Source organism: Dipodomys merriami, unplaced genomic scaffold, assembly GCF_024711535.1.
Source record: "Dipodomys merriami isolate MVZ:Mamm:240054 unplaced genomic scaffold, mDipMer1.0.p SCAF_7, whole genome shotgun sequence".
NCBI lineage: Eukaryota > Metazoa > Chordata > Mammalia > Rodentia > Heteromyidae > Dipodomys > Dipodomys merriami.
Window position 1 is genome coordinate 31,077,570 of NW_027206290.1, and position 14,931 is coordinate 31,092,500.

The 14,931-nt window shown below is 43.5% G+C and overlaps 1 protein-coding gene across 2 annotated transcripts in view; it reads right to left on the reverse strand.

Annotated features, from left to right (window-relative positions):
- The window catches only part of Wdr47 (WD repeat domain 47), an 87,050-nt gene extending 74,036 nt beyond the window's left edge, over positions 1–13,014 (reverse strand). For both annotated transcript variants that reach the window (XM_070006183.1, XM_070006182.1), the window contains exon 1: positions 12,778–13,014. The gene's annotated coding sequence lies outside the window, so the exon portion shown is untranslated. The remainder of the gene's footprint in view (positions 1–12,777) is intronic.
- Positions 13,015–14,931: the final 1,917 nt, after the last annotated feature.

Below are 14,931 nucleotides of genomic sequence, written 5' to 3' on the forward strand. Positions count from 1 at the left end.
AGGGAGGGAAAAAAAGAAAAGAAACTCAGTCTACTGAATTCTAGTCTCAAAATCCTGGGGCTCAAGTAATCCATTTATCTCAGCCTCTTGCGTAGCTGTAACTAGAGGTATGGGTCACCACTGCTGACTCTAAAATAATGAGATATACAGCCAGGCAACCCTGGCTTGCACCTGTAATACTAGCCACTCAGGAGATTGAGATCTGAGGATCCCTGTTTGAAACCAGCCCAGGCAGGAAAGTCCATGAAATTCATATTGCAATTAACCACTAAAAAGCTGGAAATAGAGCTATGGATCAAGTGGTAGAATGTCAGTCTTGAGCAAAAACAGCAAAGTGACAGTGCCTGGGTCTGGTTCAAGCCCTAGTGCACATAAACACACACAAAGAGAGATATACATAATATATAACAAAATAATAAATGTTCAATAGGAGTTCAATTAACTTCAAGTGCAAAAAAAAAATCACTCAGGGCTGGGAATGTAGCTTAGTGGTAGAGTATTTACCTAGCATGCATGAAGCCTTGGGTTTAATTCTCAATACCACATAAATAGGATGAAACAAAAAAGCTGGAAAAGATACTGTGGCTCAAATGGTAGAGCACAATCCTTGAGCATAGAAAGGCTAAGGGACAACACCACCCTGGCCCTGAGTTCAAGCCCCAGGCAAAAAAAAAACATCACTCAAGAAATATTTCCACATTACCTGATCCGTGGAAGGAAAAGGGAATCACACGAACAGCAGGACAAAGCATGAAGTAATGCAACAAAGATATTCACTAGACACCATGTTGGAAATCAACTTTACAAAGTGGTAGGGAGGGTAGTAGGGAGTGGTATGTGGGAGAAAATGAGGGAGGGGGTAACAGTGTTTAAAAAGAAATACCCTTGCCAGGCACCAGTTGCTCGTGCCTGTAATCCTAGCTATTCAGGAGGCTGAGGTCTGAGGATCACGATTCAAAGCTAGCCCAAGCAGTAAAGTTCGTAAGACTTTTATCGCCAATTAGCCCCAGAAAACTATAAGTGGTGCTGTGGCTCAAGTGTTAGAGAGCTTGCCTTGAGCTGAAATGCTGAGGGACAATACCCAGGCCCAGAGTTCAAGCCCCATGACTGACCAAAAACAAAAACAAACCAACAACAACAAAAAAAAAGAAATATCCGCCGGGTGCCGGTGGCTCACGCCTGTAATCCTAGCTACTCAGGAGGCTGAGATCTGAGGATCATGCTTCAAAGCCAGCCTGGGCAGGAGAGACGGTGAGACTCCTATCTCCAATAAACCACTAGAAAACCGGAAGTGGCGCTGTAGCTCAAGTGGAAGAGCGCTCGCCTTGAGCTGAAGAGCTGAGGGACAAGCGCCCAGGCCCAGAGTTCAAGCCCCACAACCGCCAAAAAAAAAAAAAAGAAATATCCTTGGGGCTGAGAATATGGCTTAGTGGTAGAGTGCTTGCCTAGCACTCATGAAGCCCTGGATTCAATTCCTCACTACCACATAAAGAGAAAAAGCCAGAAGAAAAGCAAAAGTAGCTCAGGGACAGAGCTCAGGCCCTAAGATCAAGCCCCAGGATGACGAGGACGAGGAGGAGGAAGGGGGGAAAGGAGGAGAAAGAAATGTACTCATTATCTTACTTATGTAACTGTAACCATCTCCACTCCTTCCCCATTCATTACCTTTACAATTTTTTTTTTTTTTTTTTTGCCGGTCATGGGGCCTGCACTCTGGGCCTGGGTGCTGTCCCTCAGCTCTTCAACTCAAGCCTAGCACTCTACCACTTGAGCCACAGCGCCACTTCCGCTTTTTCTGCTTATTTGGTGCTGAGGAATTGAACCCAGGGCCTCGTGCATGCAAGGTAAGCACTACCACTGAGCCACCTTCCCAGTCCCTACAATAAATTTTTTAAAACTAAAAAGAGCCAGGCACTGGTGGCTCACACCAGTAATCCTAGCTCAGGAGACTGAGATCTGAGAATTACAATTCAAAGCAAGCCTGGGCAGGAAAGTCTATAAGACTCTGATCTCCAATTAACTACCAGAAAACCGGAAGTGGCACTGTGGTTCAAGTAGAAGAGTGCTCACCTTGAGCTGAAGAGCTCAGGGACAGAGCCCAGACTCAGATTTCAAGTCCCACAACAGACATTTAAAAAAAAAAAAAAAAGTTTCTACAATAGAGCAGAATAGATTATTTGTTTCTAACTGCTCTAAAATGATGGTGTAATGGCCCTTTGATCCAACTACTGAACGTAAGTCAACTTGAAGGCATGTTATATAGGCCCATGGGCATATGGGTTTATATGAACAATAGTTGCATATATTCCACTGAAAATAGACAACAAAATGGAAAAAAATCAGCATCATATTAATACATATTAAGTCACAGCATTAAAAAGAAAAAAATGAAACTATAGATGTTTCATTAAGAATTTTTTTTTTTAAATTGTGTGTCACAGAACTCAGGGTCTAAGCACTATCATTGAGCTCTTTTGCTCAAGGCTAGTGCCACTTCCAGTTTTCTGGTGGTTCATTAGAGATAAGAGTCTCACTGGAATTTCCTGCCCAGGCTGGCTTTGAACCTTGATCCTCAGAGGATCTTATCTCCAATGAACCACCAGAAAATCAGAAGTAGTGTTGTGGCTCAAAGTGGTAGAGCACAATATTATTTTTTCTTTTCTTTTCTTTTTTTTTTGTCAGTCATGGGGCTTGAACTCGGGGCTTGCACTCTTCAGTTCTAGGTGAGAGCTCTACCACTTGAACCACAGTGCCACTTCCAGCTTTCTAGTGGTTTATTGGAGATGAGTCTCACGGGCTTTCCTGCATGGGCTGGTTTTGAACCGTGGTGCCCAGATATCAGCCTCCTGAGTAGCTAGGATTACAGGCATGAGCCACTGGTGCCCGGCCAACCACTATATCTTTTGACTTGCCAAGTCCAATTCTACTTCTAGAACTAAATCCAGAAAAAATATGTGCAAATGCACACCAAGTATGTAGGCAGAAATGTTCCTTAACGATTTGTGCTGGGCATGGTGGTACACACCTGTAACCCTAGCTCTCAGAAAGCTGAAGGAGACTGAGGCCAGCCTAGATTATATAACAAGTTCCACGCCTCTCATGCTTCACAGTGAGATATTGTCTCAGAAAACAAAAAAAATAAAAACCAAAAATAAAATGAAACAAATGATTTGCTTTTAGTAGGTAAAACTCAAAATCATCAGCAGACAATTAAATGGATAATCCATACTATATATACGAATGCAGTGATACAGAGCTATACAACCTAAGAGAAAGCCATCATAGAATAATGTAGCTATTAATAAATATTTGTTTAATGCCAGATGCAGTATATCACACCTGTAATCCTAGCTACTTGGGAGGCTGAGATCTGAAGAGCCCAGTTCAAAGCCAGCCTGGGGACAGACATCTATGAGACTCTTATGTCCCACTGGCTACCAAAAAACCCAAAGTGGAGGTATGGCTCAAGTAGTAGAGAGCTAGCCTTGAGGGCAGAGAGAAAACAAAACAAAAAAACCCTCAAAGACAAGAGCCAGGCCCTGAATTCAAGCCCGAGGACTAGTACAAAAAAAATAAATAAATAAAATACACAAAGAAAAATCCAGAAGTTCAGTGTGGTTATCTCTGAACAGAGGAATGGAATTATAATGAAGGACATGGATCCAGGAAGGATAAGTGAGCAAGGGGAGACTTGCTGTTTTGTGGGTTTTTGGTTTTTTGGTTTTTTTTTTTTTTTTTTTTTGTCAGTTGTGGGGCTTGAACTCTGGGCCTGAGCACTGTCTCTCAGCTCTTCAGCTCAAGACTAGCACTCTACCTCTTGAGCTACAGCACTACTTCCAGTTTTCTGATGGTTTATTGGAGATAAAAGTCTCACAGACTTTTCTGCCTGGGCTGGCTTTGAACCACGATCCACTGATCTCAGCCACCTGAGTAGCGAGGATTACAGGAGTGAGCCACTGGCACTCAGCTTAGACTTTCTGTTTTTGAGACCGAATTTCACTGTAAACCAAGCTGGTCTGGAACTTTCTACTTTCCTGCTTCAGGTTCCAGAGCACTGGAATTATAGATGTTACCGTGCCTGGCTGGAAAGTAGACTATTAAATTCTTTATCATTTGTATTTATTTATACATTTGTTGTTTGTTTATATAAATACTTTTAAAATTATTTTTAAAGTGAAAAACCTATCAAAAATGTCTAGCTCGGGCTGGGAAGGTGGCTCAGTGGTAGAGCGCTTGCCTTGCATGCCTGAGGCCCTGGGTTCGATTCCTCAGCACCACATAAGCAAAAAGAAAAAAGCCGGAAGTGGTGCTGTGGCTCAAGGGGTAGAGCGCTAGCCTTGAGCTGAAGAGCTGAGGGACAGCGCCCAGGTCCAGAGTTCAGGCTCCACAAAAAGTCTAGCTCGGGGGTGGGGCGGGGGTGGGGGGGGGCGCCAGGGTGGAGATGGGAAGGAGAAACAAAGGAGGAAGCAACAATGCTTGACAAGAAATGTACTCATTATCTTGCCCATGTAATTGTAACCCCTCTGTACCATATTTTCACAATAAAAAAAAAAAAGCCTAGCTCTCAAAGTTCTATTTTTTTTGGGGGGGGGGTGGTCGTGGGACTTGAACTCTGGGCCTGGGCACTGTCCCTCAGCTCTTCAGCTCAAGACTAGTGCCCTACCTCTTGAGCCACAGTGCCACTTTCAGTTTTCTAGTGGTTTATTGGAGATAAGAGTCTCACGGACTTTGGACTTTCCTGCCTTTTGGACTTTCCTGCCCAGGCTGGCTTTGAACATGATCCTCAGATCTCAGCCTCCTGAGTAGCTAGGACTACAGGCATGAGCCACTGGTGCCCAGCTCAAAGTGTGTGTGTGTGTGTGTCCCTGGTGTGTGTGTGTGTGTGTGTCCCTGGTGTGTGTGTGTGTGTGTCCCTGGTGTGTGTATGTGTGTGTGTGTGTGTGTGTGTGTGTGTGTGTGTGTGTGTGTGTCTCCCCCTGGTACTGGGGCTTTTTTAATGTTCCTTAGCTTTTCCATTCAAGGCAAGAACTCTATCACTTGAGCCATAGCTCCTCTGCTGGCTTTCTGATGGTCAATTGGAGATAAAACAGTCTCACAGACTTTCCTGCCCAAACTGGCTTTGAAACTTGATCCTCAGATTTCAGCATCCAGAATAGCAAGTATGAGCTACCAGCACTTGGATTAAAGGCTTTGTTTTATGTCAAGGTTCCAACTAGCGCAGAATCTCAAAATCAAGATTAACTGTTATGTTTTCAATATAAGAACATTCTTGATATTATGAATTCTATTTAAGGGGACCTTACAAAAATACTCTTCACAAAACATAGCTTCCAAATCCCTTAACATCCTGGCCATTCTTAGAATATTTGTAAATCGTGTGTGTGTGTGTGTGTGTGTGTGTGTGTGTGTGTGTGTGTGTGTGTGTGTGTGTGTGTGTGTGTGTGTGTGTGTGTGTGTGTGTGTGTGTATGTGTGTGTGTGTGTGTGTGTGTGTGTGTGTGTGTGTGTGTGTGTGTGTGTGTGTGTGTGTGTGTGTGTGTGTGCATGCATGCTTAATGAACTCAGTACCCGGGAGCTGTCCCTGTCTTTTTGCTCAAGGCTAGTGCTCAACCACTTAAGCCACAGCTCCACTTCCTGCTTGTTTTGAGTAGTTAATTGGAGGTAAGTGTCACAGGCTTTCCTTGCCTGGGTTGGCCCTGAACCAGATCCTTAGATCTCAGCTTCCTGAGTAGCTAAGATTACAGACATGAGTCAACAGGGTCCAGCTTGTGAATCTCTTTCTTAACACAACCAAAATAGAAGACAACACTCCCTGGTATGGAATAATCTGGTCTGGTCCACAACTATATACACTAAAACTAGCACTTCGCATAATGAGGGCATTCATAATGAACAAACCTAAAGCTGTTTTATATCATTTATTTGTAAAATACTGTTGTTGTTTTTTACTGCCCAGAACTTAATTTCCAAACTTTTCTTCAACATGGAAAAGAAAAGCAACCTAATTCTATTTCCAAGTTTTCAAAAAATTGTTTTAAAAAGGTTAAGCCAGTAAAGGAAATGCAAATAAAAACAACCCTGACATACCACCTTACCACAGTCAAAATGGCCCACATCCTAAATTCAGCCAATGACAAATGCTGGAGGAGATACAGAAAAAGAGGAACCCTATTACACTGCTGGCGAGAATGTACACTAATACAACCACTTTGGAAAGCAGTCCGGAGGTACCTCAGACCTCCCCTATGATCCAGCCATACCACTCCTAGGCATCTACCCTGAGCAACAGGAATCAGGATACAATGACACATGCACCTCCATGTTCATTGCAACACTGTTCACAATAGCCAAGATATGGAAACAACCCAGATGTCCCACTACAGATGAATGGATCCAAAAATTGTGGTACCTATATATGATGGAATGTTATGCAGCCATTTCAAAGGACAAAATAATGGCATTTGCAGGGAAATGGATGAAACCAGAAAAAAATCATTTTGAGTGAGATAAGCCTAGAGCAAAGAGACAAATGGCACAGGGTCTCCCTAATATGTGGATGCTAAATACAAAATGGAAGGAAATACAACAAAGTAAACAGGACTCGAGAAACAAAGGACCTCCACTCACCTAGTCATATCATTACTAAATGACCCCATGCTGCTGACTACATATATGGTATACATGCACACATCTGAGGGAAACTAGGAGAAGGACACAGAATCAGAGGGAAACAGGGGAAAACATATAACAGAGGGACCCATCAGCTGCACTGGAAATTGATGAAAACCAACTAAGCAACTCAAAGGCAGCAATGGGAGGAAGGGAATGAGAGAGATAGAGGAAACAGTTTACAATAAGCAAAAGGAAAGATATGTACCTATCACCTGATGTAGAAGAAATAGTTATATTGTCAAAGTTTATAGAATTCACAAACTTTATAGACCATGATAACGACAATTTGCCTCATGAAGGTTAGAAGGTGTTTGTGACTTTAACTAAGTATCGTTATTTCACAATACTATGAAATTTGTGAAATTTATGTAATCTCAATCACAATAAAAAATTTAAAGAAAATGTTAAGCCAATAGGACTTGGTGGTCCACACTTATATTGCCAGCAGTTGGGAGGATAGAGATTTGGAGACCAGTTTGGACTCTACAGAGTTCCAGGTCAGCTAAGCTACAGAGTAAGACCCTATCTCAAAGAATTAAACAGAAAATAAACATTAAGGCTCTAAGTTCATTTTGATGCTATAGAATTTTCTCAAAAATTTTAGATAAGGCTCCATATTCTTTTGCAATGATTCAACAAAAATCATAAAACATTTCTTAACCACACAAAAAAACATGATTTCAATTAAATGGGTCATATATATGTAGTATCAAAGTTGTATACTTTATCATATACAACTGTCTTTCTATAAATAGGATGTTAAGCGCAAACAAAGAGGTAAAGGAAGGTGAATATGGTCAAAATACCTAACGTACAGATGTGAAAATGGAACGATGAAGCTTGTTGAAATTGATTTTAGAGGAGAGAGGGGAAATGAGAAGAATAGAAAGGTGAGTCTGACCAAAGCACTGTGTGTATATATGTACATGTTAAAATAAAACTACTTATGTTACTAATTGATGTCAATTTTAAAGATGTGGGAAAAATAGAATGTTGACAAATAAAGCTCCAAATTTACTGGCAAGAATGTAACTGGTGCTCAATAAACAAATTTCCTCCCATCAGAACCAGGCCTTGGTTAAGACAATGTGTCCAAAGGACACACAGGAGACATAGCCTCAGTAGTAAAGTGCTAGCCATGAGAAAGCAAACGGAGCAAGGACCTGAGTTCAAGCCCCTATGTCAAAGAAATACTGGGAAGACCAATTAGACCAATTATTTTTAAATACAACAGATAGAGAATATCCAAATTTTATTTATTTTATTTTTGTGCTGGTACTGGGGCTTGAACTCAGAGCCTGCGTGCTATCACGTAGCTTTTCCACTCAAGGATAGTCCTCTACCACTTGAATCCCAGATCCACCTTCAAAACCAAAAAACTTTACTGAAAAAAGAAAAAACAGAAAAGAAGGTATATGAAGAGACTCCTACTTGTTTGATGTCAATACCCACTTTTTAAAAAAATATTTGAAAGCCTGGCATTGGTGACTTACACCTATAATCCTACCTGCTCAAGAGGCCATGATCTGGAAGATGAAGGCTCAAAGCTAAACCAAGCAGAAAAGTTTACTAGACTCCATTTCCAAAATAACCAGCAGAAGGCCTGGCTGGAAGAATGGCTCAAGTGATAGAGTGCTAACCCATGAGCAGGCAAACCAAACAACCATGAGGCCCTGAGTTCAAACCCCAGTACTGGTAAAAATAAATAAATACATAAAAAAAAAAATGGGCTGGAGTGCTTGCCCGCCATGTATGAAGCCCTGGGTTCGATTTTTCAGCACCACAAAAACAGGAAAAACTGGACGTGGTACTGTGGCTCAAGTGGTAGCCTTGAGCAAAAGAAGCTCAGGGACACTGCCCAGGCTCTGAGTTCAAGCCCCAGGATTGGATAAATAAATAAATAAAAAACAAAATAAAAAAATTTTAAACTGAGTATTTACTAGGTGCTAATATCAGACTATTATACCAGACCAGTGCTGAAAAAATTAACCCATTAGTAGGTGAACATAAGTTCACAAAAAGGGTTTTAAAGAAGTATGTAGTATTTCACAAGATCTTTACCCTTGAACAGAAATAAACCCAAAACAGAAGAAAAATCCATTGAAAGTATGTAGCTATTCAATATGGTGATTTCAAAATTGAAGTGTGGGCTGGTAGTGGAGATGGAATATGAAGAACTATATTAAGACTTATGAATGATGGGCTGGGAAGGTGGCTCAGTGGTAGAGCATGCTCTACCAATTGAGCATGCTCGAGACCCTGGGTCCGATTCCTCAGCACCACATCAGAAAAAAAAAAAACAGAAGTGGCGCTGTGGCTCAAGTGGTAGAGTACTAGCCTTGAGCTAAAGAGCTGAGGGACAGCACCCAGGCCAGGAGTTCAGGCCCCACGACCGGACCCAAAAAAAAAAAAGACTTATGAAAATAGTTCACATAAAATATTAAATAAGCTGGGCACCAGTGGCTTGCACCTGTAGTCCTAACTACTCAAGAAACTGAGATCTGAGAATAGAGGACAAAACAAGAAAGTCCAAGTCACTTTTATCTCCAATTAACTACCAAAACAGCTAGAGTGGAGCTGTGGCTCAAATGGTAGAGCACTAGCCTTAAGCAAAATAAAAAGCTTAGGGACAGTGCACAGACCCTGAGTTCAAGCCCCACAACCAACACAAAAACAAACAAGTGTGTGTGTGTGTGTGTGTGTGTGTGTGTCTGTGTGTGTGTGTGTGTGTGTGTGTGTGTAAAGGCATACCAAAAGATTATTACAAATAAAATGTCATAGACATTCAAGGCATAACAAGGTTTTCCTTTAAAGGATAAAGGATCATCCTTAAGGAAAAAAGGTACTAACATTAACTGTACAATCTATAATATGTCATGCTCCATTCTAAATATCTCTGTACATTACAAAATTCTTATGACCCTAGGACCATCTATCTACAGAGGATTACAATAGTACTCAAGAGATGTTAGGTATTTTTCTATAGAAAAATAAATGTAAAGCCAATGGGATGTTCAAGTCTATCAGACTAAATAAAATACAATGACATTTCCAACACAACATCCTGCCTCAATTAATGTTGAGCCTAATGTCAAAGTTTTTGTTGTGTATGTTTTTTTTTTTTTTTTGGTCGGTCATGGGGCTTGAACTCTGGGCTTTGGCGCTGTCCCTGCACTCTTCAGCTCAAGGCAAGCACTCTACCGTTTGAGCTACAGAGCCACTTACAGTTTTCTAGTGGTTTATTGTAGATAAGAGTCTCACAGACTTCCCTGCCCAGGCTGGCTTTGAACCATGATCCCAGATCTCAGCCTCCTGAGTAGCTAGGATTATAGGCATGAGCCACCGGCACCCAGCTTAATGTCAAAGTTTCAACAACTGGAATCCATCCTCTTTCCTGTGCTATGTAATCATCCGCTGTTCACTAACTGAATAAACTGAAGGCAAGGGTTCTTGAACTTTTCTACTTACAGGCACAAGAAACAAACCATAACCCCAGAAAACTCTTTACATGAAATTTCTTTTGAAATTTCTTAATTTTGCCTCTGAAATTAATGTGAATATTGCCTTTTATATTTGTGTATGTGTGTTTCTGTGTGTATGCACACGTGTGCATGCAAACGGCTCGGGTGCTAGGGACTGGGCACTGTCCTTCAGCATTGTAACTCCAGGCTGACATTCTATCACTTGAGCTACAGCTCTACTTCTGCTTTTTGGTGGTTAACTGGAGATGAGAAAGGACTTTTCTGCCTAGTCTAGCTTCAAACTACAATCCTCAAATCTCAGTCTCTGAAGTAGCTAGGATTACAGACATGAGCCACCAGCACCAAGGCTTTCCTATATCATTTTTTTGTGTTCTAATATGAAAATACTATTTTTCTACCCAAATAAAATTGGTAACTCCAGAAATGTGTGCCATGTTATATGACCACAGGTTTAATCTTAGTATAACTGCAGCATATTTCTAATGGTACCAATATGTCAACTTGAAAAGCACAGGTCAGAGAGGATAAGGCTATTTCTTTCCTAGACAGGAAGCAATGACCCATACTGAGGATTATTTAGCACCAAATATAGCTCAAGTCAGTTATTGGCTACAGCCTTATTTACAAGAAAGCAATACTGACCCACATATAGAAAGGAAACACCTTTTGTCCACCTCACCATAGTAATAAAGAATACTGCCAAAAAGTGAGGATGCACCGCAGAAGTTCCCATGAGCCCTTTAAAGTCACTGTAAGAAATAAAGTACTGGATCTAGAAATGTTAAATAGATCACCCAGAAAATGTAGTTATCCTTGCCAATGCTCCCCTCTATTAAAAAGTAATCAACACATGCCTTAATATTTTTTTCCAAAGTGCTTTCAAATGCATTATTTTATTTAACTCTAGAATCCATTCCCAGATTTAAAAAAAAAACAATAGCAAGCATTATCCCCATTGCACAGAATGAGAAACCACAGTCAATGGCAAGGTAAGTAGCTCTTCCAAGATTGTAATCTATAGCAAAGGAGAAGTTTAAACCAGGTAATCTGATTTCTAGTTTAGTGATTTGCTAAAGAAAATTGCCCATTTTAATACTGATTTGGAAGCATTTTTCAAACCGCAGTTTATACTAGGCATATCATATGGTGTTCATTCCATAAGTGATTTCACCAACAAAAAAGACAATGAACACAATTATATAACTGAAAATATAATTTTAACTCCTGTTCTCTTATGGTACACTCATAGTGCTGGTTTTTATAAGAAGGGAAAAAAGAACTAGGAAGTTGAAGGATGGGAGACACAGGTAAAATCCCCTCAACACACACACACACACACACACACACACACACACACACACACACACACACACACACACACACACACACACACACACACACACACACACACACACACACACCACATATAATAGCACTCAAATTCAAGGGTTTAGGATTTTATTTTTTGTATTACAGTAAGTGGTCCCTGCTTGTCTCTTTAATCCCTGTATATTTTCTTTCCTGTTGGAAGCAATCTTTACTTTCCCCAAAAATGTAAGGTAAAATGATTCATTACATTTTCTTTCTACATAAGGACTCTGAGGATGTACCATATAAAGGAAAATGGGCTCTTAGGCTTTTCTCCTTTCTAGTAAAATGTCAATGCAACCCATGCCGACATTGGGGGGGAAAAATTAGATTTACCATTAAAAAAAATCACAGCCTTTAAAAAGCCTACATGTTAATTCCCGTGTTATTAACTTTCTGAAGTATTCTATGAACTCTACCACGAAGGGAAGACAATGATTAAGTGTTAAGATCACAACCTATGAATCTGGGTGGAACAAAGACTTCTCCTTTCATTACGCAGAGAACCAAGTTGCCAAAAAAAAAAAAAAAAAAAGCTCCCTTCAGATACCATGCGCAGTTAAAAACTGCACGTCTGGGTGGAGAATAAAAACATTATCTGATCAAAGGTGGCCCCTGACTCTCCTGACCCCCCCCAACTCCCGCTCCTTTGCCAAAGGCCTCACCCCCATCTTATTTTTTTCTCCCCAATGTAGAGAAGTGACTTAACCCTAGGAGCTCTACAACCTCGGCGTCCACGACGCAGGCGCCCCTCGCATTCCAAACCCAATCTCTGCCTCTCTCCCCCACCCCTCCTGCCACAGCCCCCCTTCAAAGGCCAGCTCCCTTGACCACTGACGTCAGGAAGGACAAACCCGGCCCCCAGGGGCTGCCGCCCCCCGCTGCCCCCCCCACCCAGCCCCGGCCTGGCAGCTCCCTCCTTTCCAGCCAAGGCGTGCCCAGAATGAGACGCGAGCGCAGCCCGATCCGTGCACCGTGCAGCAGGAAGACCAGGAAGCCAGACAGAGCGCAGTCCGCCCCCTCCGGCCCCTCCGGCTCTTCCGGGGGCCAGGTGAGCTCGAACGCGGCTCCGGCATCGCCCACCCACCCACCGGCTCCCAAGCACCACCCAAAGCCCTACCCGCCTCCCCGGCTGCGAACGCCGCCCTCGGGGCCGCCGGGTCCCAGCCCCGTCAGGACATGACAGGTGGCGACGGGTGACCATGGCAACCCGCGGTGTGCCGCGGCCCGCCCCCGCTGCCCAGAGCCGCTCTCACCTGAAGGCTCCGAGGCGAACCCGGACAAGTGGCGGCGGAGGTGAACGCGGCCCAGCGGGCCAGACGCCGGGCTCTGGAAGCAGCCGGCTGAGGTGAGAGCGCGAGGGCGGCAGTCTCAGGTTGGAGTCGGTCCTTTTTTCCAGTCGCCCGCGCGTCAGTCCATCCGTTCGTCAGCCCGTCCTTCTCGGCCCGCCCCGCCCCGGCCGGCGACTGCTCGGTTCAGCCCCTTGGCACACTGCGGTTGTCAAGCGCGCTGGGGCCGAGCTTCAGACACCAGCTGCAGCCAATCGCTGCGCCTTCCCGAGGCGCCTCAGGACCCCGCCGTGCAGGGTGACTAGGCAGGTGCCTGCGCCGAAGGGAGAGTCTGCGGGCTATGAGCCCAGGCCCAGGGCGGGGCCGAGCCAGGGCGGAGGCGGGAAGGAGGGGAGGCAAGGCGGGGCCTGAGAGGGCGGCGGCGGGGCAGGAGTGGGCGGGGCTAGGCGGGCCTGCTAAGCAAATAAGATTCCGAAGGAAAAGCGGGCTTGTGAGTGGCAGGTATCCCGGAACGCAGACTCTAGGCGGGTGGGTTACTCTGTGACCCGAAATAGATCGACTCCTGTCTCTGCCCAGTGGAGAAATAGTTTAGGATTGGCTCCTGGAGGGTTATTAATAAGGCAAATGAAGTATCTTGCCTTCTCCCACTTCTCTTGCCCTTCCAGGCGTCACACTCGTCCCTGGAAACCTCCAATAAATAGCTTGTCTGAGTCTTTCTTGGTTACTCATTTTGTGGAGCTGTGAAGCCACTTGACATTTCACGTGTTCGCCCCCCCCCACACACATACTTTTTTGGGGTGGGGGGTGCAGGGCATGAATTCAGAACCTAGCTTCGTCCCTGAGCTCTTTAGCTCAAGCCTAGTGCTTTACCAACTTTGAGCCACAGCACTGCTTCCAGTTTTCTGGTGGTTCCTTGGAGGTAAGAGTCTCATGAACTTTCCTGCCCGGGCTGGCTTTGAACCGCGATCCCCAGATCTCAGCTTCCTGAGTAGATAGGATTATAGGCGTGAGCCACCGGCCTCCAACTCACATGTCCACCTTTTTTGCCTACCCTTTTTGGTTGTGAGCACGTTCTTCGCACCCCAAAGATGAACATCTTCCACCAATGTATGTGATGCTCAATGGAATTGAACTAAACATCTCCAGAGTATAAAGATACCAAACTATGAAAGATACAGTACCTAAATCTGAAAGAAACTTTTGCGAGGACAAAAGTCCACAGGCAACTGAGCCTCCCAAAAGTGAGAAATGGGTCACAGCTTAGTAAAGAGAATAACCATCAAAAACATTTCTGGGGGGGCTGGGAAGGTGGCTCACTGGTAGAGCGCGTGCCTTGCATGCATGAGGCCCTGAGTTCAATTCCTCAGCACCACATAAGCAAAAAGAAAAAAGCTGGAAGTGGCACTGTGGCTCAAGTGGTAGAGTGCTAGCCTTGAGCTGAAGAGCTGAGGGACAGCGCCCAGGCCCAGAGTTCAGGCCCCATGACCGGACCCAAAAAACAAAACAAAACAAAAAAAAACGTTTCTGGGAAAGGAAGAAATCAGCCCAATAGAAAAAGCAATACCTTGGGGGAAAAGTTCTAAGAAAAATAATTGTAAATTCAAAGGAAACACACAAAAGTTGAACTGGGCTGGACACCAGTGGCTAACACCAGTAATCCTAACTACTCAGGAGGCTAAGATCTTTGGATGGAGTTAGAAGCCAACTTGGGCAGCAAAAGTCCATGAGACTCTTATCTCCAATTAAGCACTCAAAAAACAGAAGTGGAGCTGTGCCTCAAAGTGGTAGAGTGCTAGCCTTGAGCAAAAGAGGTCAGTGACAGCACTCTGGCCCTGAATTCAAGCCCCATTAACTGAAAAAAAAAAATCAGAAGCAGAGCTATGGCTCATATGGTAAAGGCCCTGAGTTCAAGTTCCAGGACTAGCACACACACAAATCTGTTACTTCATATCACTTTTACACTATTCACTGTCTATATATAAACATCAATTTTTACATCACAACTTTAATAGCTGTTAATCCAAAGTATCACCTTTCCTTCTATACTCAGCTACACTGATTAAGATTAGCTCTTCTTGTCTTTCACTCTGGTTGCTGCAATATAGCAGTGAATTGTTCAGA